This window comes from Heptranchias perlo, chromosome 20 (genome assembly GCF_035084215.1).
Source record: "Heptranchias perlo isolate sHepPer1 chromosome 20, sHepPer1.hap1, whole genome shotgun sequence".
Lineage (NCBI taxonomy): Eukaryota > Metazoa > Chordata > Chondrichthyes > Hexanchiformes > Hexanchidae > Heptranchias > Heptranchias perlo.
In genome coordinates this window covers 28775048-28802444 of record NC_090344.1, presented here as the reverse complement: position 1 = coordinate 28802444, position 27397 = coordinate 28775048, and the positions used below count along the sequence as shown (strand labels likewise).

The following is a 27397-nucleotide window of genomic DNA, read 5'->3' as shown; positions in this document are numbered from 1 at the left end:
CTTATTGCAAAATCACGCATACTCCTTCGAGCAGGAATTGAACAAATGACGTAAGGATGACTTTATCTTATTTTCCACGACAGTCTTGTCGCGCTACCAGCTGAGATATCGAAGGGAAGCGGCAAAAATGTTTCACTTTGGTGATTGTTCACCGTGCACCTTTGACACACCCGGACTCGTGGATTCCAGTGCTCGTGACTGAGGCTGACTCGGTACCTGCTCATACCGCAGTGCTGTGGGAGTGTGAGCTGCTCTGTGTTCTCCACAGTCTGGGCCAGTGACACAATGAATAATGTGACTGATTATTGATCTGGAGATTGTGGGTTTAAGTTTACGGAGGGTGTCAAGTGGAAGGCCGGGCCTGGAGAGCATTGGAATAGTCGAGTCCAGAAGCAAACAAAGGCATGGATGAGGGTTTCAGCAGCAGAACTTCATTCTGGCAGTTGGGATTTGTTTCTGCTGATGTTAATAACCGCTATAACTGGGCTGAAATTCAATATTCTGGATCTATGTCAAATAAATCAACTTTGTTACAAACGGAATGGTTCAATTACTTGCTGAATTCAAGATAAGAGACTAATTGATGTCCTAATTACCGATTATTATGCCTATTCTCCTTTCTCACTTCAGATTATTTCAGCTCGCATACCTTCAATTACTCTCATGGCCAAGTCCCAGTTCCCCGGTCCTTCCTGGTTGCCTTATCCAGCCTTCAGATCCATGGAAGGTATCGGTAATGTACCCAGGATCACTAAACACAAAACCCAGTCTGTGAATCACTTTCAGCAACTGGACTTATCGTGTGTCCCACAGCATCTCTCTCACCTTCAATGCGTGAATAGAGCATCAGGCCTGGAAATCTCGTCTTCAATTTAAATACACTCATCAAATGTATTTAACAAAATACAAACAAGTAAACACATCACGGACCAATAATCCAGCACTAAATTCAAAGGAGTAAGTCTGTTATCAAACTCCTTGAGTGGACAGAATAAAGAAAAATCCCAACTCTAAGATTCCCTCGAATCCTTTGCAAATACCTTACAAATCTTGACAATAATCAACAAGTCTAATTTAATGTTGACCTTTATCTTGAGTGGGGTTGGAATACAGAAGTGATGCTTCAGTTGCAAAGAACCTTGGTCAGACCCCATCTGGAGAACTGGGCACTGAACCTAAGGAGAGATCAATCGGCCTTGGGAAAGATACAGTGCAGATTCACCAGAATGATGCCGGGGTTAAAAGGATTAAATTATGAGGATAGGTGGCATGAACTTGGTTTTCATTCCCATGAGTTTGGAACATTGAGATGTGATCTCACTGAGGTGTTTAAAATAATAAAGGTAGACAATAAGGTAGATACAGAGAAATTATTTCTTCTGGAGGGGGAATCCAGAACAAGTCAGTAATATATATCAAGAATAGCAGTGGTCCCAGAATCGACCCCTGGGGAACACCACTGTATAGCTCCCTCCATTCCGAAAATCAGTCATTCACCACTACTCTCTGTTTCATGTTATTCAGCCAATTCTGTATCAATGCTGCTACTGCCCCTTTTATTCCATGGGCTTCAATCTTGATGACAAGCCTATTATGCGGCACTGTATCAAACGCCTTTTGAAAGTCCATACACACCACATCAACCGAATGGTCCTCATCGACCCTCTCTGTTACCTTGTCAAAAAACTGTATCAAGTTAGTTAAACACGATTTGCCTTTAACAAATCCGTGCTGGCTTTCCCTAATCCTTGTCCAAGTGACTGCTAATTCTATCCCGGATTATCGTTGCTAGAACTTTCCCCACTACCGAGGTTAAACTGACTGGTCTGTAGATGCTGGGTTTTATCATTCACCCTTTCTTGAACAAGAATGTAACATTTGCAATTCTCCAGTCCTCTGGCATCACCCCCATACCATGGGATGTTTGGAAGATTATGGTAAGTACCTCTGCAATTTCCACCGTTACTTCCCCCAGCAAAGTAGGATGCATCCCATCCGGACCAGGTGACGTTTCTACTTTAATGACAGACAGCCTTTCAAGTACCTCCTCTTTATGAATTTTTCGCCAATCCAGTATCTCAACGACATCTTCCTTCACTGACACTTTGGCAGCATTTTCTTCCTTGGTCAAGACAGATGCAAAGTATTTATTTAGTGCCTCCGCCATGCCCACTGCCTCCTATTGCTACTTGCTCACTCTATCCTGGGCCAGTGGTGCAATGGATAACGCATTTGACTAAAAATCACAAGATTATAAGTTCGACTCCAATTAGGCTTGGATTTTTTTTTTGCAAACTGTGCATTATTTTATGGCCTTCAATACCTTGTAAGCTGTCCTACTTGCTGGTGCTGCCGGGCTGCATACCTGGTAAGTGCCTTCTTAGTGCAGCAAGCAGTGCATCAGTGTCATAATTTGAAAGTCCTGAATTCAATCTTCACAGAAGACATCAAGGAATACGAAGCTTTTTTTCCCCATCTCTCACCTCATCTTTCCATCTTTGCTGCAGAGCAAAATCAAGAACTTTTGCTTGCTGCAGCACATCAAATGATTTGCTGCCCCTTGACCTCTCTGTACTCAAACACATAGCGAAGTTTCGGAAATACATGGGCTATGGAATCACTGACAACACTCTTGTTTCTGTAGAATTGCACCAAGATAAACGGTGAGTGGAGAATATAATCAATGATCCCACTACTTCTCACATGCTAAGTGACAGCTTTACCAGATGAGCTAATTCCTCGTTTGCTGTTTGTAAATCGCCCTTCACAGTTCCCGCCTCGCACTCGCCTCCAAGCTGCTCCACGACCAGCAGAGAAATCTTGCCTTGGGTTGCTGCTCCCTGAATATATGAAATACTTTGCTCCAATAAGCGGTATTGAGCATCAGCAGGTGAGGAACAGCAGAACGGGAAGCCACAGTAATCATGAATGATGCTGAGAAGAGCCCGAGCCTGCGGAAGGAAGATGAGGTCACCGGAAAGCAACAGCCGCCCGAGCTTGAGGGAGCAGCGTGAGCCCTGACTGACTGACTGATCGAAGACCTTTTTGCCTGAAATTGAGGGCGATTTGAAGTGTTGCTGCTCAAAGGCACTCCCTGCTGGTGAGCAGAGGCAAATGCTCGAGTGAAACAGCCGTGCTTGGGCAGAAACAGAAAGCTTTCAGGTTTGAGAAAGGAAAAGTGGTGTCCTGTGACTCAGTGGCAACATGTTAATCTGGGAGGTGCCTGTAAAGTTCAAAGAGCGACCTTGAGGTAATTGCTGCTTATTCCAAAAGCACACTCACTCCTTCGAGCCGGAATTGAACCAGCGACCTAAGGATTACTTCAATTGTTTAATTCACTACAGTCCTCCGCTCTACCAGCTGAGCTATTGAAGGGAAGTGATAAAAATTGATGTCTGTGGTGATTATTCACCGTGCGCCTGTTGACATGTTCAGACTCATGGACTCCAGTGCTGATCGAAGCCTTGTTTCACCTGAAAGCGAGAGCTGAGTGTTTTGAAGTATTGCTGCTCAAAAGCACTCCCTGCTGGTGAGCAGAGGCAAAACAGCCTTGTTTGGGCAGACACAAAAAGTTTTGCGGCTTGAGAAAGGAAAAGAGGCGTCCTGTGCCTTCATGGCAACATGTTAATCTGTAAGGTGCCTGTAAAGTTAAGAGAGCGACCTTGAACTAACTGCTGCTTATTGCAAAATCACGCATACTCCTTCGAGCAGGAATTGAACAAATGACGTAAGGATGACTTTATCTTATTTTCCACGACAGTCTTGTCGCGCTACCAGCTGAGATATCGAAGGGAAGCGGCAAAAATGTTTCACTTTGGTGATTGTTCACCGTGCACCTTTGACACACCCGGACTCGTGGATTCCAGTGCTCATGACTGAGGCTGACTCGGTACCTGCTCATACCGCAGCGCTGTGGGAGTGTGAGCTGCTCTGTGTTCTCCACAGCCTGGGCCAGTGACACAATGAATAATGTGACTGATTATTGATCTGGAGATTGTGGGTTTAAGTTTACGGAGGGTGTCAAGTGGAAGGCCGGGCCTGGAGAGCATTGGAATAGTCGAGTCTAGAAGCAAACAAAGGCACGGATGAGGGTTTCAGCAGCAGAACTTCATTCTGGCAGTTGGGATTTGTTTCTGCTGATGTTAATAACCGCTATAACTGGGCTGAAATTCAATATTCTGGATCTATGTCAAATAAATCAACTTTGTTTCAAACGGAATGGTTCAATTACTTGCTGAATTCAAGATAAGAGACTAATTGATGTCCTAATTACCGATTATTATGCCTATTCTCCTTTCTCACTGCAGATTATTTCAGCTCGCATACCTTCAATTACTCTCATGGCCAAGTCCCAGTTCCCCGGTCCTTCCTGATTGCCTTATCCAGCCTTCAGATCCATGGAAGGTATCGGTAATGTACCCGGGATCACTAAACACAAAACCCAGTCTGTGAATCACTTTCAGCTACTGGACTTATCGTGTGTCCCACAGCATCTCTCTCACCTTCAATGCGTGAATAGAGCATCAGGCCTGGAAATCTCGTCTTCAATTTAAATACACTCATCAAATGTATTTAACAAAATACAAACAAGTAAACACATCACGGACCAATAATCCAGCACTAAATTCAAAGGAGTAAGTCTGTTATCAAACTCCTTGAGTGGACAGAATAAAGAAAAATCCCAACTCTAAGATTCCCTCGAATCCTTTGCAAATACCTTACAAATCTTGACAATAATCAACAAGTCTAATTTAATGTTGACCTTTATCTTGAGTGGGGTTGGAATACAGAAGTGATGCTTCAGTTGCAAAGAACCTTGGTCAGACCCCATCTGGAGAACTGGGCACTGAACCGAGAGAGAGATCAATCGGCCTTGGGAAAGATACAGTGCAGATTCACCAGAATGATGCCGGAGTTAAAAGGATTAAATTATGAGGATAGGTGGCATGAACTTGGTTTTTATTCCCATGAGTTTGGAACATTGAGATGTGATCTCACTGAGGTGTTTAAAATAATAAAGGTATACAATAAGGTAGATACAGAGAAATGATTTCTTTTGGAGGGGGAATCCAGAACAAGTCAGTAATATATATCAAGAAAAGCAGTGGTCCCAGAATCGACCCCTGGGGAACACCACTGTATAGCTCCCTCCATTCCGAAAATCAGTCATTCACCACTACTCTCTGCTTCATGTTATTCAGCCAATTCTGTATCAATGCTGCTACTGCCCCTTTTATTCCATGGGCTTCAATCTTGATGACAAGCCTATTATGCGGCACTGTATCAAACGCCTTTTGAAAGCCCATACACACCACATCAACCGAATGGTCCTCATCGACCCTCTCTGTTACCTTGTCAAAAAACTGTATCAAGTTAGTTAAACACGATTTGCCTTTAACAAATCCGTGCTGGCTTTCCCTAATCCTTGTCCAAGTGACTGCTAATTCTATCCCGGATTATCGTTGCTAGAACTTTCCCCACTACCGAGGTTAAACTGACTGGTCTGTAGATGCTGGGTTTTATCATTCACCCTTTCTTGAACAAGAATGTAACATTTGCAATTCTCCAGTCCTCTGGCATCACCCCCATACCAAGGGATGTTTGGAAGATTATGGCCAGTACCTCTGCAATTTCCACCGTTACTTCCCCCAGCAAAGTAGGATGCATCCCATCCGGACCAGGTGACGTTTCTACTTTAAGTACAGACAGCCTTTCAAGTACCTCCTCTTTATGAATTTTTCGGCAATCCAGTATCTCAACGACATCTTCCTTTACTGACACTTTGGCAGCATTTTCTTCCTTGGTAAAGACAGATGCAAAGTATTTATTTAGTGCCTCCGCCATGCCCACTGCCTCCTATTGCTACTTGCTCATTCTATCCTGGGCCAGTGGCGCAATGGATAACGCATTTGACTAAAAATCACAAGATTATAAGTTCGACTCCAATTAGGCTTGGATTTTTTTTTGCAAACTGTGCATTATTTTATGGCCTTCAATACCTTGTAAGCTGTCCTACTTGCTGGTGCTGCCGGGCTGCATACCTGGTAAGTGCCTTCTTAGTGCAGCAAGCAGTGCATCAGTGTCATAATTTGAAAGTCCTGAATTCAATCTTCACAGAAGACATCAAGGAATACGAAGCTTTTTTTTTCCATCTCTCACCTCATCTTTCCATCTTTGCTGCAGAGCAAAATCAAGAACTTTTGCTTGCTGCAGCACATCAAAAGATTTGCTGCCCCTTGACCTCTCTGTACTCAAACACACAGCGAAGTTTAGGAAATACATGGGCTATGGAATCACTGACAACACTCTTGTTTCTGTGTAATTGCATAAAGACAAACGGTGAGTGGAGAATATAATCAATGATCCCACTACTTCTCACATGCTAAGTGACAGCTTTACCAGTTGAGCTAATTCCTCGTTTGCTGTTTGTAAATCGCCCTTCACAGTTCCCGCCTCGCACTCGCCTCCAAGCTGCTCCACGACCAGCAGAGAAATCTTGCCTTGGGTTGCCGCTCCCTGAATATATGAAATACTTTGCTCCAATCAGCGGTATCGAGCATCAGCAAGTGAGGAACAGCAGAACGGGAAGCCACAGTAATCATGAATGATGCTGAGAAGAGCCCGAGCCTGCGGAAGGAAGATGAGGTCACTGGAAAGCAACAGCCGCCCGAGCCTGAGGGAGCAGCGTGAGCCCTGACTGACTGATCGAAGACCTTTTTGCCTGAAATTGAGGGCGATTTGAAGTGTTGCTGCTCAAAGGCACTCCCTGCTGGTGAGCAGATGCAAATGCTCGAGTGAAACAGCCGTGCTTGGGCAGAAACAGAAAGCTTTCAGGTTTGAGAAAGGAAAAGTGGTGTCCTGTGACTCAGTGGCAACATGTTAATCTGGGAGGTGCCTGTCAAGTTCAAAGAGCGACCTTGAGGTAATTGCTGCTTATTCCAAAAGCACACTCACTCCTTCGAGCCGGAATTGAACCAGCGACCTAAGGATTACTTCAATTGTTTAATTCACTACAGTCCTCCGCTCTACCAGCTGAGCTATCGAAGGGAAGTGATAAAAATTGATGTCTGTGGTGATTATTCACCGTGCGCCTGTTGACATGTTCAGACTCATGGACTCCAGTGCTGATCGAAGCCTTCTTTCACCTGAAAGCGAGAGCTGAGTGTTTTGAAGTATTGCTGCTCAAAAGCACTCCCTGCTGGTGAGCAGAGGCAAAACAGCCTTGTTTGGGCAGACACAAAAAGTTTTGCGGCTTGAGAAAGGAAAAGAGGCGTCCTGTGCCTTCATGGCAACATGTTAATCTGTAAGGTGCCTGTAAAGTTAAGAGAGCGACCTTGAACTAACTGCTGCTTATTGCAAAATCACGCATACTCCTTCGAGCAGGAATTGAACAAATGACGGAAGGATGACTTTATCTTATTTTCCACGACAGTCTTGTCGCGCTACCAGCTGAGATATCGAAGGGAAGCGGCAAAAATGTTTCACTTTGGTGATTGTTCACCGTGCACCTTTGACACACCCGGACTCGTGGATTCCAGTGCTCATGACTGAGGCTGACTCGGTACCTGCTCATACCGCAGCGCTGTGGGAATGTGAGCTGCTCTGTGTTCTCCACAGCCTGGGCCAGTGACACAATGAATAATGTGACTGATTATTGATCTGGAGATTGTGGGTTTAAGTTTACGGAGGGTGTCAAGTGGAAGGCCGGGCCTGGAGAGCATTGGCATAGTCGAGTCTAGAAGCAAACAAAGGCACGGATGAGGGTTTCAGCAGCAGAACTTCATTCTGGCAGTTGGGATTTGTTTCTGCTGATGTTAATAACCGCTATAACTGGGCTGAAATTCAATATTCTGGATCTATTTCAAATAAATCAACTTTGTTTCAAACGGAATGGTTCAATTACTTGCTGAATTCAAGATAAGAGACTGATTGATGTCCTAATTACCGATTATTATGCCTATTCTCCTTTCTCACTGCAGATTATTTCAGCTCGCATACCTTCAATTACTCTCATGGCCAAGTCCCAGTTCCCCGGTCCTTCCTGATTGCCTTATCCAGCCTTCAGATCCATGGAAGGTATCGGTAATGTACCCGGGATCACTAAACACAAAACACAGTCTGTGAATCACTTTCAGCTACTGGACTTATCGTGTGTCCCACAGCATCTCTCTCACCTTCAATGCGTGAATAGAGCATCAGGCCTGGAAATCTCGTCTTCAATTTAAATACACTCATCAAATGCATTTAACAAAATACAAACAAGTAAACACATCACGGACCAATAATCCAGCACTAAATTCAAAGGAGTAAGTCTGTTATCAAACTCCTTGAGTGGACAGAATAAAGAAAAATCCCAACTCTAAGATTCCCTCGAATCCTTTGCAAATACCTTACAAATCTTGACAATAATCAACAAGTCTAATTTAATGTTGACCTTTATCTTGAGTGGCGTTGGAATACAGAAGTGATGCTTCAGTTGCAAAGAACCTTGGTCAGACCCCATCTGGAGAACTGGGCACTGAACCGAGAGAGAGATCAATCGGCCTTGGGAAAGATACAGTGCAGATTCACCAGAATGATGCCGGGGTTAAAAGGATTAAATTATGAGGATAGGTGGCATGAACTTGGTTTTTATTCCCATGAGTTTGGAACATTGAGATGTGATCTCACTGAGGTGTTTAAAATAATAAAGGTATACAATAAGGTAGATACAGAGAAATGATTTCTTCTGGAGGGGGAATCCAGAACAAGTCAGTAATATATATCAAGAATAGCAGTTGTCCCAGCACCGACCCCTGGGGAACACGACTGTATACCTCCCTCCATTCCGAAAATCAGTCATTCACCACTCCTCTCTGTTTCATGTTATTCAGCCAATTCTGTATCAATGCTGCTACTGCCCCTTTTATTCCATGGGCTTCAATCTTGATGACAAGCCTATTATGCGGCACTGTATCAAACGCCTTTTGAAAGTCCATACACACCACATCAACCGAATGGTCCTCATCGACCCTCTCTGTTACCTTGTCAAAAAACTGTATCAAGTTAGTTAAACACGATTTGCCTTTAACAAATCCGTGCTGGCTTTCCCTAATCCTTGTCCAAGTGACTGCTAATTCTATCCCGGATTATCGTTGCTAGAACTTTCCCCACTACCGAGGTTAAACTGACTGGTCTGTAGATGCTGGGTTTTATCATTCACCCTTTCTTGAACAAGAATGTAACATTTGCAATTCTCCAGTCCTCTGGCATCACCCCCATACCAAGGGATGTTTGGAAGATTATGGCCAGTACCTCTGCAATTTCCACCGTTACTTCCCCCAGCAAAGTAGGATGCATCCCATCCGGACCAGGTGACGTTTCTACTTTAAGTACAGAGAGCCTTTCAAGTACCTCCTCTTTATGATTTTTTCGCCAATCCAGTATCTCAACGACATCTTCCCTTACTGACACTTTGGCAGCATTTTCTTCCTTGGTAAAGACAGATGCAAATTATTTATTTAGTGCCTCCGCCATGCCCACTGCCTCCTATTGCTACTTGCTTACTCTATCCTGGGCCAGTGGTGCAATGGATAACGCATTTGACTAAAAATCACAAGATTATAAGTTCGACTCCAATTAGGCTTGGATTTTTTTTTTGCAAACTGTGCATTATTTTATGGCCTTCAATACCTTGTAAGCTGTCCTACTTGCTGGTGCTGCCGGGCTGCATACCTGGTAAGTGCCTTCTTAGTGCAGCAAGCAGTGCATCAGTGTCATAATTTGAAAGTCCTGAATTCAATCTTCACAGAAGACATCAAGGAATACGAAGCTTTTTTCCCCCATCTCTCACCTCATCTTTCCATCTTTGCTGCAGAGCAAAATCAAGAACTTTTGCTTGCTGCAGCACATCAAAAGATTTGCTGCCCCTTGACCTCTCTGTACTCAAACACACAGCGAAGTTTAGGAAATACATGGGCTATGGAATCACTGACAACACTCTTGTTTCTGTAGAATTGCACCAAGACAAACGGTGAGCGGAGAATATAATCAATGATCCCACTACTTCTCACATGCTAAGTGACAGCTTTACCAGTTGAGCTAATTCCTCGTTTGCTGTTTGTAAATCGCCCTTCACAGTTCCCGCCTCGCACTCGCCTCCAAGCTGCTCCACGACCAGCAGAGAAATCTTGCCTTGGGTTGCCGCTCCCTGAATATATGAAATACTTTGCTCCAATCAGCGGTATCGAGCATCAGCAAGTGAGGAACAGCAGAACGGGAAGCCACAGTAATCATGAATGATGCTGAGAAGAGCCCGAGCCTGCGGAAGGATGATGAGGTCACGGGAAAGCAACAGCCGCCCGAGCTTGAGGGAGCAGCGTGAGCCCTGACTGACTGACTGATCGAAGACCTTTTTGCCTGAAATTGAGGGCGATTTGAAGTGTTGCTGCTCAAAGGCACTCCCTGCTGGTGAGCAGAGGCAAATGCTCGAGTGAAACAGCCGTGCTTGGGCAGAAACAGAAAGCTTTCAGGTTTGAGAAAGGAAAAGTGGTGTCCTGTGACTCAGTGGCAAAATGTTAATCTGGGAGGTGCCTGTAAAGTTCAAAGAGCGACCTTGAGGTAATTGCTGCTTATTCCAAAAGCACACTCACTCCTTCGAGCCGGAATTGAACCAGCGACCTAAGGATTACTTCAATTGTTTAATTCACTACAGTCCTCCGCTCTACCAGCTGAGCTATCGAAGGGAAGTGATAAAAATTGATGTCTGTGGTGATTATTCACCGTGCGCCTGTTGACATGTTCAGACTCATGGACTCCAGTGCTGATCAAAGACTTCTTTCACCTGAAAGCGAGAGCTGAGTGTTTTGAAGTATTGCTGCTCAAAAGCACTCCCTGCTGGTGAGCAGAGGCAAAACAGCCTTGTTTGGGCAGACACAAAAAGTTTTGCGGCTTGAGAAAGGAAAAGAGGCGTCCTGTGCCTTCATGGCAACATGTTAATCTGTAAGGTGCCTGTAAAGTTAAGAGAGCGACCTTGAACTAACTGCTGCTTATTGCAAAATCACGCATACTCCTTCGAGCAGGAATTGAACAAATGACGTAAGGATGACTTTATCTTATTTTCCACGACAGTCTTGTCGCGCTACCAGCTGAGATATCGAAGGGAAGCGGCAAAAATGTTTCACTTTGGTGATTGTTCACCGTGCACCTTTGACACACCCGGACTCGTGGATTCCAGTGCTCATGACTGAGGCTGACTCGGTACCTGCTCATACCGCAGCGCTGTGGGAGTGTGAGCTGCTCTGTGTTCTCCACAGCCTGGGCCAGTGACACAATGAATAATGTGACTGATTATTGATCTGGAGATTGTGGGTTTAAGTTTACGGAGGGTGTCAAGTGGAAGGCCGGGCCTGGAGAGCATTGGAATAGTCGAGTCTAGAAGCAAACAAAGGCACGGATGAGGGTTTCAGCAGCAGAACTTCATTCTGGCAGTTGGGATTTGTTTCTGCTGATGTTAATAACCGCTATAACTGGGCTGAAATTCAATATTCTGGATCTATGTCAAATAAATCAACTTTGTTACAAACGGAATGGTTCAATTACTTGCTGAATTCAAGATAAGAGACTAATTGATGTCCTAATTACCGATTATTATGCCTATTCTCCTTTCTCACTGCAGATTATTTCAGCTCGCATACCTTCAATTACTCTCATGGCCAAGTCCCAGTTCCCCGGTCCTTCCTGATTGCCTTATCCAGCCTTCAGATCCATGGAAGGTATCGGTAATGTACCCGGGATCACTAAACACAAAACACAGTCTGTGAATCACTTTCAGCTACTGGACTTATCGTGTGTCCCACAGCATCTCTCTCACCTTCAATGCGTGAATAGAGCATCAGGCCTGGAAATCTCGTCTTCAATTTTAAATACACTCATCAAATGCATTTAACAAAATACAAACAAGTAAACACATCACGGACCAATAATCCAGCACTAAATTCAAAGGAGTAAGTCTGTTATCAAACTCCTTGAGTGGATAGAATAAAGAAAAATCCCAACTCTAAGATTCCCTCGAATCCTTTGCAAATACCTTACAAATCTTGACAATAATCAACAAGTCTAATTTAATGTTGACCTTTATCTTGAGTGGGGTTGGAATACAGAAGTGATGCTTCAGTTGCAAAGAACCTTGGTCAGACCCCATCTGGAGAACTGGGCACTGAACCTAAGGAGAGATAAATCGGCCTTGGAAAGATACAGTGCAGATTCACCAGAATGATGCCGGGGTTAAAAGGATTAAATTATGAGGATAGGTGGCATGAACTTGGTTTTTATTCCCATGAGTTTGGAACATTGAGATGTGATCTCACCGAGGTGTTTAAAATAATAAAGGTATACAATAAGGTAGATACAGAGAAATGATTTCTTCTGGAGGGGGAATCCAGAACAAGTCAGTAATATATATCAAGAATAGCAGTGGTCCCAGAATCGACCCCTGGGGAACACCACTGTATACCTCCCTCCATTCCGAAAATCAGTCATTCACCACTACTCTCTGTTTCATGTTATTCAGCCAATTCTGTATCAATGCTGCTACTGCCCCTTTTATTCCATGGGCTTCAATCTTGATGACAAGCCTATTATGCGGCACTGTATCAAACGCCTTTTGAAAGTCCATACACACCACATCAACCGAATGGTCCTCATCGACCCTCTCTGTTACCTTGTCAAAAAACTGTATCAAGTTAGTTAAACACGATTTGCCTTTAACAAATCCGTGCTGGCTTTCCCTAATCCTTGTCCAAGTGACTGCTAATTCTATCCCGGATTATCGTTGCTAGAACTTTCCCCACTACCGAGGTTAAACTGACTGGTCTGTAGATGCTGGGTTTTATCATTCACCCTTTCTTGAACAAGAATGTAACATTTGCAATTCTCCAGTCCTCTGGCATCACCCCCATACCAAGGGATGTTTGGAAGATTATGGCCAGTACCTCTGCAATTTCCACCGTTACTTCCCCCAGCAAAGTAGGATGCATCCCATCCGGACCAGGTGACGTTTCTACTTTAAGTACAGACAGCCTTTCAAGTACCTCCTCTTTATGAATTTTTCGCCAATCCAGTATCTCAACGACATCTTCCCTTACTGACACTTTGGCAGCATTTTCTTCCTTGGTAAAGACAGATGCAAAGTATTTATTTAGTGCCTCCGCCATGCCCACTGCCTCCTATTGCTACTTGTTCACTCTATCCTGGGCCAGTGGTGCAATGGATAACGCATTTGACTAAAAATCACAAGATTATAAGTTCGACTCCAATTAGGCTTGGATTTTTTTTTTGCAAACTGTGCATTATTTTATGGCCTTCAATACCTTGTAAGCTGTCCTACTTGCTGGTGCTGCCGGGCTGCATACCTGGTAAGTGCCTTCTTAGTGCAGCAAGCAGTGCATCAGTGTCATAATTTGAAAGTCCTGAATTCAATCTTCACAGAAGACATCAAGGAATACGAAGCTTTTTTCCCCAATCTCTCACCTCATCTTTCCATCTTTGCTGCAGAGCAAAATCAAGAACTTTTGCTTGCTGCAGCACATCAAAAGATTTGCTGCCCCTTGACCTCTCTGTACTCAAACACACAGCGAAGTTTAGGAAATACATGGGCTATGGAATCACTGACAACACTCTTGTTTCTGTAGAATTGCACCAAGACAAACGGTGAGCGGAGAATATAATCAATGATCCCACTACTTCTCACATGCTAAGTGACAGCTTTACCAGTTGAGCTAATTCCTCGTTTGCTGTTTGTAAATCGCCCTTCACAGTTCCCGCCTCGCACTCGCCTCCAAGCTGCTCCACGACCAGCAGAGAAATCTTGCCTTGGGTTGCCGCTCCCTGAATATATGAAATACTTTGCTCCAATCAGCGGTATCGAGCATCAGCAAGTGAGGAACAGCAGAACGGGAAGCCACAGTAATCATGAATGATGCTGAGAAGAGCCCGAGCCTGCGGAAGGAAGATGAGGTCACTGGAAAGCAACAGCCGCCCGAGCTTGAGGGAACAGCGTGAGCCCTGACTGACTGACTGATCGAAGACTTTTTGCCTGAAATTGAGGGCGAATTGAAGTGTTGCTGCTCAAAGGCACTCCCTGCTGGTGAGCAGAGGCAAATGCTCGAGTGAAACAGCCGTGCTTGGGCAGAAACAGAAAGCTTTCAGGTTTGAGAAAGGAAAAGTGGTGTCCTGTGACTCAGTGGCAACATGTTAATCTGGGAGGTGCCTGGAAAGTTCAGAGAACGACCTTGAGGTAATTGTTGCTTATTCCAAAAGCACACTCACTCCTTCGAGCCGGAATTGAACCAGCGACCTAAGGATGACTTTATTTTGTTTAATTCACTACAGTCCTCCGCTCTACCAGCTGAGCTATCGAAGGGAAGCGATAGAAAGGATTGTCTTTGGTTATTGTTCACCGTGTGCCTGTTGACATGTTCAGACTCGTGTCGACCAATGCTGATCGAAGACTTCTTTTGCCTGAAAGCCAGAGCTGAGTGTTTTGAAGTATTGCTGCTCAAAAGCACTCCCTGCTGGTGAGCAGAGGCAAAACAGCCTTGTTTGGGCAGACACAGAAAGTTTCAAGGTTTGAGAAAGGAAAAGAGGCGTCCTGTGCCTTCATGGCAACATGTTAATCTGTAAGTTGCCTGTGAAGTTAAGAGAGCGACCTTGAACTAATTGCAGCTTATTGCAAAATCACGCGTAATATTTCGAGCTGGAATTCAACAAATGACATAAGGATGACTTTATCTTATTTTCCACGACAGTCTTGTCGCGCTACCAGCTGAGGTATTGAAGGGAAGCGGCAAAAATATTTCACTTTGGTGATTGTTCACCGTGCTCCTTTGACACACCCGGACTCGTGGATTCCAGTGCTCATGACTGAGGCTGACTCGGTACCTGCTCATACCGCAGTGCTGTGGGAGTGTGAGCTGCTCCGTGTTCTCCACAGCCTGGGCCAGTGACACAATGAATAATGGGACTGATTATTGATCTGGAGATTGTGGGTTCAAGTTTACGGAGGGTGTAAAGTGGAAGGCCGGGCCTGGAGAGCATTGGAATAGTCGAGTCTAGAGATAAACAAAGGCATGGATGAGGGTTTCAGCAGCAGAACCTCATTCTGGAAGTTGGGATTTGTTTCTGCTGATGTTAATAACCGCTATAACTGGGCTGAAATTCAATATTCTGGATAAATATCAAATAAATCAACTTTATTTCACAAAGAATGGGTCAATTACTTGATGAATTCAAGATAAGAGACTAATTCATGTCCTAATTACCGATTATTCTGCATTTTTTCCTTTCTCACTTCAGGTTATTTCAGTTCTCACACCTTCAATTACTCTCATGGCCAAGTCCCAGTTCCCCGGTCCTTCCCGAGTGCCTCTCCCAGCCTTGGGATCCAGGGAAGGTATCGGTAATGTACCCGGGATCACTAAACACAAAACCCAGTCTGTGAATCACTTTCAGCTACTGGACTTATCGTGTGTCCCACAGCATCTCTCTCACCTTCGATGTGTGAATAGAGCATCAGGCCTGGGAATCTCGGCTTCAATTTAAATCCACTCAGCAAATGTATTTAACAAAATACAAACAAGTAAACACATCACGGACCAATAATCCAGCACTAAATTCAAAGGAGTAAGTCTGTTATCAAACACTTTGAGTGGACAGAATAAAGAAAAATCCCAACTCTAAGATCCCCTCGAATCCTTTGCAAATACCTTACAAATCTGGACAATAATCAACAAGTCTAATTTAATGTTGACCTTTATCTTGAGTGGGGTTGGAATACAGAAGTGATGCTTCAGTTGTGAAGAACCTTGGTCAGACCCCATCTGGAGAACAGGGCACCGAACCTAAGGAGAGATCAATCGGCCTTGGGAAAGATACAGTGCAGATTCACCAGAATGATGCCGGGGTTAAAAGGATTAAATTATGAGGACAGTTTGCATAAACTTAGTTTTTATTCCATTGATTTTAAAACATTGAGATGTGATCTCACCGAGATGTTTAAAATAATAAAGGGATTTAATAAGGTAGATACAGAGAAATGATTTCTTCTGGAGGGGGAATCCAGAACAAGAGGGCATAAGAAATAGGAGCAGGAGTGGGCCATACGGCCCCTCGAGCCTGCTCTGCCATTCAGTAAGTACATGGCTGATCTTCTATCTTAACTACAATTTCCTGCCCGATTCCTTGATTCCTCGGTGCACAAAAATCTCTCGATCTCATTCTTGAATATATTCAACGACTGAGCATTCACAGCCCTCTGCGGTAGAGAATTCCAAAGATTCACCACCCTCTGATTAAAGAAATTTTTCCTCATCTCAGTCCTAAATGGCCGATCACTTATCCTGAGACTATGCCCCCTCGTTCTATACTTTCCAGCCAGGGGAAACAGCCTCTCAGCATCGACCCTGTCAAGCCCTCCAAGAATGTTAGATGTTTCACTGAGATCATCTCGCATTCTTCTAAACTCCAGACAATATGGGACTATTTTACTCAATCTCTCCTCATACAACAACCCTCTCATCCCAGGAATCAATCCAGTGAACCTTTGTTGCACCCCCTCTAAGGCAAGTATATCCTTGCTCGGGTAAGGAGACCAAAACTGTGCACAGTACTCCAGGTGTGGTCTCACCAAAGCCCGATATAATTGCAGCAAGACTTCCTTACTCTTATTCTCCAAAGCACTTAAAATAAAGGCCAACATATTATTTGTTTTCCTAATTGTTTGCTGCACCTGCATATTAACTTTCTGTGATCAGTGTACAAGGACACTCAAATCCCTCTGAACACCAACATTTCTTAGACTCTCACTTTTAAAAAATATTCTGCTTTTCTATTCTTCCTACCAAAGTGAATAATTTCCACATTTCCCCACATTGTACTCCATCTGTCACCTTCTTGATAATCTTAAAATTAGAGCTAGGTCATTTGAGAGCAAAATAAGGTGGCAATTTTTCACACAAAGGGTAGTGGAAATGACAAACTCAATTCCCCGAAAGGCTGTGGATGCTGGGGCTCGATTGAAATTTTCAATATTGAGATCGATAGATTTGTGTTGCATGAGGGTTGCAAGGGATTTGGAGCAAAGGCAAGTAAATGGAGTTGTGACACAGATTAGTCCTGATCCAATTGAACGGTGGAGTAGGCTTCAGGGGCTGAATGGCTAATTCCAGTTCCTGAACCCAGTCAATGACACCAATCACCTCCAGTCTGATAAAAAACACACAGTCACAGACATCAATTTCCACCTGTCTGATGTATACCAATCCCACAGTCACTGATACCAATCTCCCCCACACTGATACAAAACAATTCCACAGTCACTGACACCAATCTCCTCCCGTCTGATGTCAACCAATTCCACAGTCACTGATACCAATCTCCTCCTGTCTGATATAAACCAACCGCTCAGTCACTGATACCAATCTCCTCCTGTCTGATATAAACCAACTGCACAGTCACTGATACCAATCTCCTCCTGTCGGATATAAACCAACTCCACCATCACTGACACCAATCTCCTCCTGTCTGATATAAACCAACTGCAGAGTCACTGAAACCAATTTCCTCCTGTCTGATATAAACCAACTGCACAGTCACTGATACCAATCTCCTCCTGTCGGATATAAACCAGTCTCACAGTCACTGACACCAATCTCCCCCTGTCTGAGAAAAACCAATTCCACAGTCACTGACACCAATCTCCCCCTGTCTGATATAAACCAATTCCACAGTCACTGACACCAATCTCCTCCTGTCTGATATAAACCAATTTCACAGTCACTGACACCAATCTCCTCCTGTCTGATATAAATCAACCCCACAGTCACTGATGCCAACATCCTCCTGTCTGATATAATCCAACCCCACAGTCACTGAAACCAATCTCCTCCTGTCTAACATAAACCAAACCGACAGTCACTGACACAAATCTCCTCCGATCTGATATAAACCAACTCCACAGTCACTGATACCAATCTCCTCTTGCCTGATATAAACCAGTCCCACCATCACTGTCATCAATTCACCCCACTCTGATATAATCCAACCCCACAGTCACTGACACCAATCTCCTCCTGTCTAACATAAACCAAACCGACAGTCACTGACACAAATCTCCTCCGATCTGATATAAACCAACTCCACAGTCACTGATACCAATCTCCTCTTGCCTGATATAAACCAGTCCCACCATCACTGACATCAATTCACCCCACTCTGATATAATCCAACTCCACGGTCACTGATACCAATCTCACTGAATGGTGGAACAGGCTCGAGGGGCTGAACGGCCTACTCCAGTTCCTAATGTTCCGATGTCACCCTGAAGTTGCTAACATTCCTCTTCACAGTTCTTAATGCTCCCTATCTTGGTGTTGTCAGGAAATGTTGATCTTCTGCCCTTGTCCCGAAGCCCAGGTCATTGCTCTGTATTGAGAAGAGCAATGGTCCCAACACTGCCCCTGGGGGACACCACTGTTTACATCCCCACAGTCTGAAAAACATCCATTAACCACCACTCTGCCCTTTCTCCAACTTCCCATCCACACTGACCCACTCCCTTTAATACCCTGAGCTTTAATCTGATCAACAAGCCTCCTGTCCGGCATCTTCTCAAACACTTTTTAACAATCCATCTTCACAACCTCCATTGCATTTTATCCCCACACTGTGTTATTCCCTCCAATAATCCCTGCTGTCTGTCCTGAATTAATCCATTTCATTCCCAATGTTGAAATCTTTGCTCCACCCACTCGGTTCCATCGGTTTTTCTCCACAACACAAAGGGCCAGTTTTCCCCAAGAGTTTCACACCAATCAGCTTTCAAAATGAGGCAGAGTTTCAGCCAATGAGGGAGATCCGGGCTCAGCCCCGCCCACTCGGTGCCGCAAGTCCCGCCCCTCACCCACTCCCATTGGTTGGAGGACCAACCGCCCGCTCGGTCCTCCAGTCCCTCTCCGCTCTTCCTATTGGTCCGGAGCTCCCGTCAATCACCCGGGCAGTGTGAGCTGAGCATGCGCGGCGGGCGGGGAGTGAGGCCGAGATCGTGTCCGCAACAGGTGAGAGATGGGCGGGGGGAGCGGGTTAATAAACCCCGGGGGAGGGGGAGGGGGCTTCACAAACCCCGAGTGCGGCCCCGGGCCCGAATATCAAACAGTGAACATTCTCCTCTCTCTCTCTACACTCCGGGGGCTCCGGTTTAGATCAGACCCGAAACTCAACACACGGCCCGCGGCCTCCGAGCATGCGCAGAGTCAGCGTCAAACCTCGTGACTCATCGAATCAGGGAGCGTCTGTAAATGAAGGAGAAATGGTGATCGGTCAGGGAGCGTCTGTAAATGAAGGAGAAATGGTGATCGGTCAGGGAGCGTCTGTAAATGAAGGAGAAGTGGTCCTCGGACAGGGAGCGTCTGTAAATGAAGTTGAAATGCTGATCAGTCAGGGAACATCTGCAAATGAAGGAGAAGTGGTCCTCGGTGAGGAAGCGTCTGTAAATGAAGGAGAAATGGTGATCGGTCAGGGAGCGTCTGTAAATGAAGGAGAAATGATGATCGGTCAGGGAGCGTCTGGAGATGAAGGATAAATGGTGATTGGTCAGGGAGCATCTGTAAATGAAGGAGAAATGATGATTGGTCAGGGAGCGTCTGTAAATGAAAGAGAAATGGAGATGGGTTAGGGCGCATCTGTAAATGAAGGAGAATTGGTCATCGGTCAGGCATTGTCTGTAAATGATGGAGAAATGTGCATCGGTCAGGGAGCATCTGCAAATGAAAGAGAAATGGTGAAGGTCAGGGAGTCTGAAAATGAAGGGGAACTGGTGATCGGTCAGCGAGCATCTGTAAATGAAGGAGAAATGGTGATTGGTCAGGAATTGTTTGTAAATGAAGGAGAAATGTTGATCAGTAAGGAATCGTCTCTAAATGAAGGAGAAATATTCAATGTCAGGGAGAGTCTGTAAATGAGGAAGAAAATGTGACGGTTCATAAGAACATAAGAAATAGGAGCAGGAGTAGGCCGTACACCCCCTTGAGCCTGCTCTGTATTCAATAATTGTAAACAATTTTACAACACCAAGTTATAGTCCAGCAATTTTATTTTAAATTCACAAGCTTTCGGAGGCTACCTCCTTCCTCAGGTGAACGATGTGGAAGGTGTGGAACATCGTTCACCTGAGGAAGGAGGAAGCCTCCGAAAGCTTGTGAATTTAAAATATAATTGCTGGACTATAACCTGGTGTTGTAAAATTGTTTACAATTGTCAACCCCAGTCCATCACCGGCATCTCCACATCATGTATTCAATGAGATCAAGGCTGATCTTCGACCTCAACTCCACTTTCCTGCCCGATCCCCATATCCCTTGATTCCCTTAGAGTCCATAAATCTATCGATCTCAACCTTGCATTAACTCAACGACTGAGCATTCACAGCCCTCTGAGATAGAGAATTCCAAAGATTCACAACCGTCTGAGTGAAGAAATTCCTCCTCTTCTCAGTCCTAAATGGCCGACCCCTTATCCTGAGACTATGCCCCTCGTTCGACACTCTCCAGCCAGGGGAAACATCCTCTCAGTATCGACCCTCGAAAGCCCTCTCCGAATCTTACAAGTTTCAGTGAAATCACCTCTCATTCTTCCAAACTCCAGAGAGAATGAATTCGCCCATTTTACTCAATCTCTCCACATAGGACAACCCTCTAATCCCAGGAATCAATCGAGTGAACCTTCGCTGCACCGGCTCTAAGGCAAGTATATCCTTCCTTAGATAAGGAGAGCACAACTGTACACAGTACTCCAGGTGTGGTCTCACCAAAGCCGTGTACAATTGCAACAAGACTTCCTTATTCTTCTACTCCAACCCCCTTGCAATAAATTCCAACATTCCAGTTGCCTTCCGAATTGCTTGCTGTACCTGCATGTTATCTTTCGGTGTTTCTTGTACGAGGACACTCAAATCTCTCTGAACACCAACATTTAATAGTTTCTCACTGTTTAAAAAATATTCTGTTTTTCTATTCTTCCGACCAAAGTGAATAACCTCACATTTCCCCACATTATACTCTATCTGCCACCTTCTTGCCCACTCACTTAACCTGTCTATATCCCTTTGCAGACTCTTTGTGCCCTCCTCACAGCTTACTTTCCCATCGAGCTTTATATCATCAGCAAACTTGGATACTTTACATTCGGTCCCATCATCGAAGTCAATGATATGTATTGTATATAGCTGAGGCCCAAGCACTGATCCTTGCGGCACCCCATTAGTTACAGGTCTCGGTCATCAATATATATCAAAAAGAGTTATGGTCCTAATACCAATCCCTACGGAACATCACTGCATACTTTCTTCCAGTCTGTAAAACAATGGTTCACCACTGCTCTCTGCTTTCTGTCTCTCCGCCAATTTTGTATCCATGCTGCCATGGGCTTCAATTTTACCAACAGGTCCATTCGGTGGCACTTTACCAATCGCCTTTTAAATGTCCATGTACACAACATCAAGTGCACTACCCTCATCAACCCTCTCCGTTATTTCATTGAAGAACTCAATCAAATTAGTCAGACATGATTTTACTTTTAACAAATCTATATTAGCTCTCATTTATTAACTCACGTTCTTCCAAGTGAGAATTAATTTTTTCCCGGATTCTGGTCTCTAGAAGTTTCCCACCACCGACGTTAGGCTGACTGGCCTGTAATTGCCGGGTTTATCCCTCTCCTACATTTTTGAACAGGGGTGTAACACTTGCAATCCTCCAGTCCTCAGACACCACTCCCATATCCAAGGAGGATTGGAAGATTGTGGTCAGAGCCTCCACTATCTGCACCCTTACTTCCCTCAATAATCTAGGAGGCATCCCATCTGGACCGAAAGACTTTTTTACTTTGAGCACTACCAATATTTTAAGTGCCTCCTCTTTATCTATTTTTATCGTCTCCAACATCACTACTACCTCCTCCTTTACTGCTACAATGGCAGAATCCTCTTCTCTGGTGAAGACGGATGTAAAGTACTCATTTAGTGCCTCCGCCATGCCCTATGCCTCCACAAAAAGATATTGTTTTTTTCCCTAATCGACCCCACCCTTCCTTTCACTACCCTTTTACTGTTTGTATGTTTATAAAAGACTTTTGGATTCCCTTTTATGTTAACCGCCAATCTATTCTCATACTCTCTCTTTGCACCTCTTATTCCCTTTTTTAGATCTCCTCTGTACTTTCTTTATTCAGCCTGGTTCACTACGATATTATGAACCTTACATTCGTCATAAGCCTCCTTTTTCTGTTTCATTTTAATCTCTATCTATCTCTTTCGTCATCCAGGGAGCTCTAGCTTTGGATGCCCTTCCTTTCTCCCCCGTGGGGATCTGTCTGCTCTGTACCTGAACCAACTCCTCCTTCAAGGCCTCCCATTGTTCAATTACTGTTTTGTTGCCAATTTTTGATTCCAATCCACCTGGACAAGATCCCTTTTTAACTCACTGGAATTGGCCCTCCTCCAGTTAAGTATTTTCACATTTGTTTGTTCCTTGTCCTTTTCCATAACTATTCTAAACTTAATGAGATTATGATCCCTGCTGCCCCACTGAAACATGCTCCACCTGCCCCACTTCATTCTCGACACCGAGGTCACCGCTGTACTCACATTCACTCTCTCACATTCACTCTCTCACATTCACTCTCTCACACTCACTCTCTCACATTCACCCTCTCACATTCACTCTCTCACATTCGCCCTCTCATATTCACTCTCTCACATTCACTCTCTCACATTCTCTCTCTCACATTCTCTCTCTCACATTCTCTCTCTCACATTCACTCTCTCACGCTCTCTCACATTCACCCTTTCACTCATGGTTTAGGACAACTGAAAGATGATGCGATGGGTTTGGATTTCAGCGCAGGGAGAGTGCGTGGGACGGGGATTTACAGCTTCGGGGGATAAAGAGAGGAAAGAATGTTCCATAGCAACTAGAAGAGCCTGTTCTCAATTTCTATCCTGTATTTACAGTGATTACTTTTGTAAACTCATTTTACAGGGTATGAGAAGGGGAGGATTTGCAGACAGGAAACTCAAACCAAAGATCATGTCAAGATCTGACAGAGTCACTCGATTCATCTGGACCTGAATGTCATCGGCCTTTGAATGTGGAAGGAGAAATGTTCGTCTGTTCTATCTCTGGGAGAAGATTTCAAACATCAGTGTGAGTGAAAAATCACCGAGACACACACACCCGAGTGAGAGTGTTCCAGTGCAGTGACTGTGGAAAGAGCTTTAACCAGTTACACAGCATGAAAAAACACCGCACCATTCACAGTGGGGAGAAACCGTACATGTGTTCTGTGTGTGGATGAGGCTTCAACTGATCGTCCAACCTGGAGAGACACAAGGACACCCGGACCACGGAGAAACCGTGGAAATGTGGGGACTGTGGGAAGGGATTCAATTACCCGTCACTGCTGGAAACTCATCGACACAGTCACACTGGGGAGAGGCCGTTCACCTGCTCTGTGTGTGGGAAGGGATTCACTCGGTCATCCACCCTGCTGACACACCAGCGAGTTCACTCTAATGAGAGATCTTTTAAATGTTCTGACTGTGGAAAGAGCTTTAAAAGCACATACATGCTGCTGAGCCACCAACGTACTCATCCTGGGGAGAGGCCGTTCACCTGCTCTGTGTGCGAGAAGGGATTCGCTATTTCATCTGAACTGCTGACGCACCAGCGAGTTCACTCTGGGGAGACAGCTATTAAATGTTCTGATTATGAGAAGAGCTTTAAAAGCACAAACGAACTGCTGGAACATCAACACACTCACACTGGGGAGAGGCCGTTCATCTGTTCCGTGTGTAAGAAGAGATTCATTTGGTCATCACACCTTCTGTCACAGGAGCGAGGTCACTCTGGGCAGAGGCCGTTCACCTGCTCCGTTTGTGGGAAGGGATTCACTCAGTCATCCCACCTGCTGGCACACCAGCGAGTTCACACTGATAAGAGACCTTTTAACGTTCCGACTGTGGGAAGAGGTTTAAAAGCAAAAGGAATCTGCTGACACACCAACGCACTCACTGGGTAGAGGCCGTTCTCCTGCGCCATGTATAAGAAGAGATTTACTTGGTCATCCCACCTTCTGTCACACCAGCGAGTTCACACTGGGGAGAGACCTTTAAATGTTTTGACTGTGAGAGGGCTTTCAAAGCACAAATGATCTGCTGAAACACCAACGCACTCACACTGGGGAGAGACTGTTCACCTGCTCCGTGTGTGGGAAGAGATTCACTAATTCATCCCCCCTTCTGAGATGGGTTGCACCCAAGCAGAACTGGGACCAATATCCTCGCGGGGGCATTTGCTCGTTCTGTTGGGGAGGGTTTAAACTGGTATCGCAGAGGGATGGGAACCAAAGGGCAGATACAGATAGGACAAAAGCAGACCAGGAAACGGGAAGTAGAAATGCAGTTAGTTACATAGTTAGCGACTCAGAAAGGCAAAAGAAGCAAAGGTTAAATAGTGTTCAGCACAGGAATTTGACGGGGTTAAAGGGCATATACTTCAATGCAAGGACTATGACAAACAAAGCAGATGGGGTGATATAAATAGTGTTCAAAATTATGTGGGGCCGGGATAGAGTAGACAGGAAATACGTGTTTCCCCGAGCGGAGAGTTCAAGAACTAGAGGACATAGATTTAAACTGATTGGCAGGAGGATGAGAGGTGACATGAGGAAAATCTTTTTTACCCAGAGGGTGCTGGGTGTATGGAATTCACTGCCCGAATTGGTGGTCGAGGCAAGGACCCTCAACTCATTTAAGAAGTACCTGGACCTGCACCTAAAGTGCTGTAAGCTGCAGGAATATGGACCGGGTGCAGGAATGTGGGATTAGAATGGGGACCTGGTTGTTCTTCAAGCCGACACGGACACGTTGGGCCGAATGGCCCCATTCTGTGCAAAATCTTTTCTATGGTTCTCTGGTTACCTTATATCCATTAATACCAGGTTTTGGCTGTTGTCAGAAATAGTCTCTTCGTAGTCATCAATTGTAGGATTTAAACCACTATTTTCAGGATTATAATCTAATCCAATCTAAGAACTGGTTCCTGATAACAACAAGACCACCACGGTACTGGTATTATGGTTGAAGGCAAAACAGATTTATTCAGCACATCACAATTAGTACAAAAAAGGTGATACTTAAAAAAAAAGAAAAAGTCACAGTCTGTTCCTTGAAACCTCGGAAGTATCCCTCCAAGTGACTGTGGTGCGGTCTCTCTCTCTCTCGCTGTGATCTGTTGACTGAAGAGTTCTCTTCTTCCTTGCCAGAATCTTGTGCGCCTTACTCAGCTTTTGAGGTCTCTCCTTATCCCCTTTTTCAGTCTATGTGGAAGTTCACTATCACATCCACATCTCTCAGCCTCACCATTATTCATGTCTCTCAACCTTCAGAAGTTACATTCCAAGCATAACTCCTGGTACCATCCGTGCCTTGTTACAGATTTAACGGTACCTTATCTTGGAGTTTACATTGGCAGCCTTCACAAAACCGTTTGTATAAACAGACTTCTATTCACTGGCTTGTGGAGGCTCGAGATAGAGAGGCCTGAGCCTGCGTGACTCCTTGATTTAATTAACCTTCAGTCCCAGTTATCTACGTCTTTTAGACATTATGCTATTCCAGCACATCCTCCCTTAGTGCCTCTGATTTACCCACAGTCTGTTAATTCCCACTTTAATATTGTCAGCATCCTATTAGTTTTAACTGCAAACTTGACTATAATAACCATCATGCATCCTTCTCGGCCCACCAGCACTTTCTTATTGAATACACGTTACATGGTTCATACTATATTAATACACAGTACAGTTTACATTTATTGATTCATAGATTCATAGTACATTTCATTGTACTTCTCCTATTGATTATAATTATACTAAATTATATCTGTTAATGGGTTAATCCTTACACATTGTTCTTGCTCTTCCTGACTCATAAACACCATTGTAAAGGAGCCTTCTGTTCCATTCCGAGGAGCCCTGAACCATAAAAGGGAGCGGCTGGGACACATTTCTTACACGCCTCAAGGCTAACCCGCACGGCGACTTTGCTGTCAGGAAAGAGAGACAAGAAAGACCAAAGTGCCGTTTGCCCCTCTCAGTGTGGCCCTGAAGGACTGTGTCCAGGCTGAAGTTCTGTTCCCACCGGACGATCCTCCCCCCAGATTGTCCTTTCTGAGCTCCAGTCAGGTGATGCTAAACACTCAGGTGTTGAAGACCAAAATCGACAACAAGGTGTTTGAAACTAAGCTGATTTATTTAACATGTATCCAGAAAATTAAACTCCAGCCCACTTATAGGGGTTATTAACATCAGCAGAAACAAACCCCAACTGTCAGAATGAACATGGGTCAGTCCTGGAAGGGATTAACAGCAGAATCCAACCCCTGCAGTCATATGTGAACTCGCTGGTGTCTCAGCACGTGTGATGAATGAGTGAATCCCTTCCCAAACACGGAGCAGGTGAACAGTCTCTCCCCAATGGGCGCGAGTTGATGTGTCAGCAGTTCATTTCTGCTTTTAAAGCTCTTCTCATAGTCACTGCATTAAAAGGTCACTCAATCGTGTGAACAAGTTGATGTCTCAGAAGGTGGGATGAATTAGTGAATCCCTTCCCACACACGGAGCAGGTGAACAGTCTCTCCCCAGTGTGAGTGTGTTGGTGTTTCAGCAGATCATTTGTGCTTTTAAAGCCCTTCTCACAGTCAGAACATTTAAAAGGTCTCTCATCAGTGTGAACTCGCTGGTGTCTCAGCAGGTTGGATGACTGAGTGAATCTCTTCTTACACACGGAGCAGGTGAACGGCCTCTCCCCAGTGCGACTGTGTCGATGAGTTTCCAGCTCTGACGGGTAATTGAATCCCTTCCCACAGTCCCCACATTTCCACGGTTTCTCCGTGGTGCGGTTGTCCTTGTGTCTCTCCAGGTTGAACGATCAGACGAAGCCTCGTCCACACACAGAACACGTGTACGGTTTCTCCCCGCTGTGAATGGTGCGGTGATTTTTCAGGCTGTGTAACTGGCAAAAGCTCTTTCCACAGTCAGTGCACTGGAACACTCTCACTCGGTGCTTTTCCGCTGACACTGTTGTTTGAAATCTTCTCCCACAGAGGCCGATGATATTCAGATCCTGATGAATCAAGTGACTGTCAGATTTGACGTGATCTTTCGTTTGAGTTTCCCTCTGCAATTCCTCCCCTTCTCATACCCTGTAAAAGGAGGTTATAAAAGTTATCACTGTAAATAGAGGATATAAATTCAGAACAGACAATTCTAGTTTCTATGGAACATTCTTTCCTCTCTTCTTCCTCTA

General features: G+C 44.7%; 4 non-coding genes across 4 annotated transcripts; all 4 read right to left on the bottom strand.

Moving 5' to 3' along the window:
• Positions 1–3282: 3282 nt before the first annotated feature.
• Positions 3283–3375, bottom strand: trnay-gua (transfer RNA tyrosine (anticodon GUA)). Its single transcript has 2 exons — positions 3339–3375; positions 3283–3318 (listed from the first exon to the last, which is right to left on the bottom strand). It is a non-coding gene; the product is annotated as a tRNA-Tyr (tRNA).
• A 3579-nt stretch (positions 3376–6954) lies between these two features.
• On the bottom strand, positions 6955–7047 carry trnay-gua (transfer RNA tyrosine (anticodon GUA)). The gene is made up of 2 exons: positions 7011–7047; positions 6955–6990 (listed from the first exon to the last, which is right to left on the bottom strand). It is a non-coding gene; the product is annotated as a tRNA-Tyr (tRNA).
• A 3584-nt stretch (positions 7048–10631) lies between these two features.
• Positions 10632–10724, bottom strand: trnay-gua (transfer RNA tyrosine (anticodon GUA)). Its single transcript has 2 exons — positions 10688–10724; positions 10632–10667 (listed from the first exon to the last, which is right to left on the bottom strand). It is a non-coding gene; the product is annotated as a tRNA-Tyr (tRNA).
• Positions 10725–14307: 3583 nt separating this feature from the next.
• On the bottom strand, positions 14308–14401 carry trnay-gua (transfer RNA tyrosine (anticodon GUA)). The gene is made up of 2 exons: positions 14365–14401; positions 14308–14343 (listed from the first exon to the last, which is right to left on the bottom strand). It is a non-coding gene; the product is annotated as a tRNA-Tyr (tRNA).
• Between the last annotated feature and the right edge of the window lie 12996 nt (positions 14402–27397).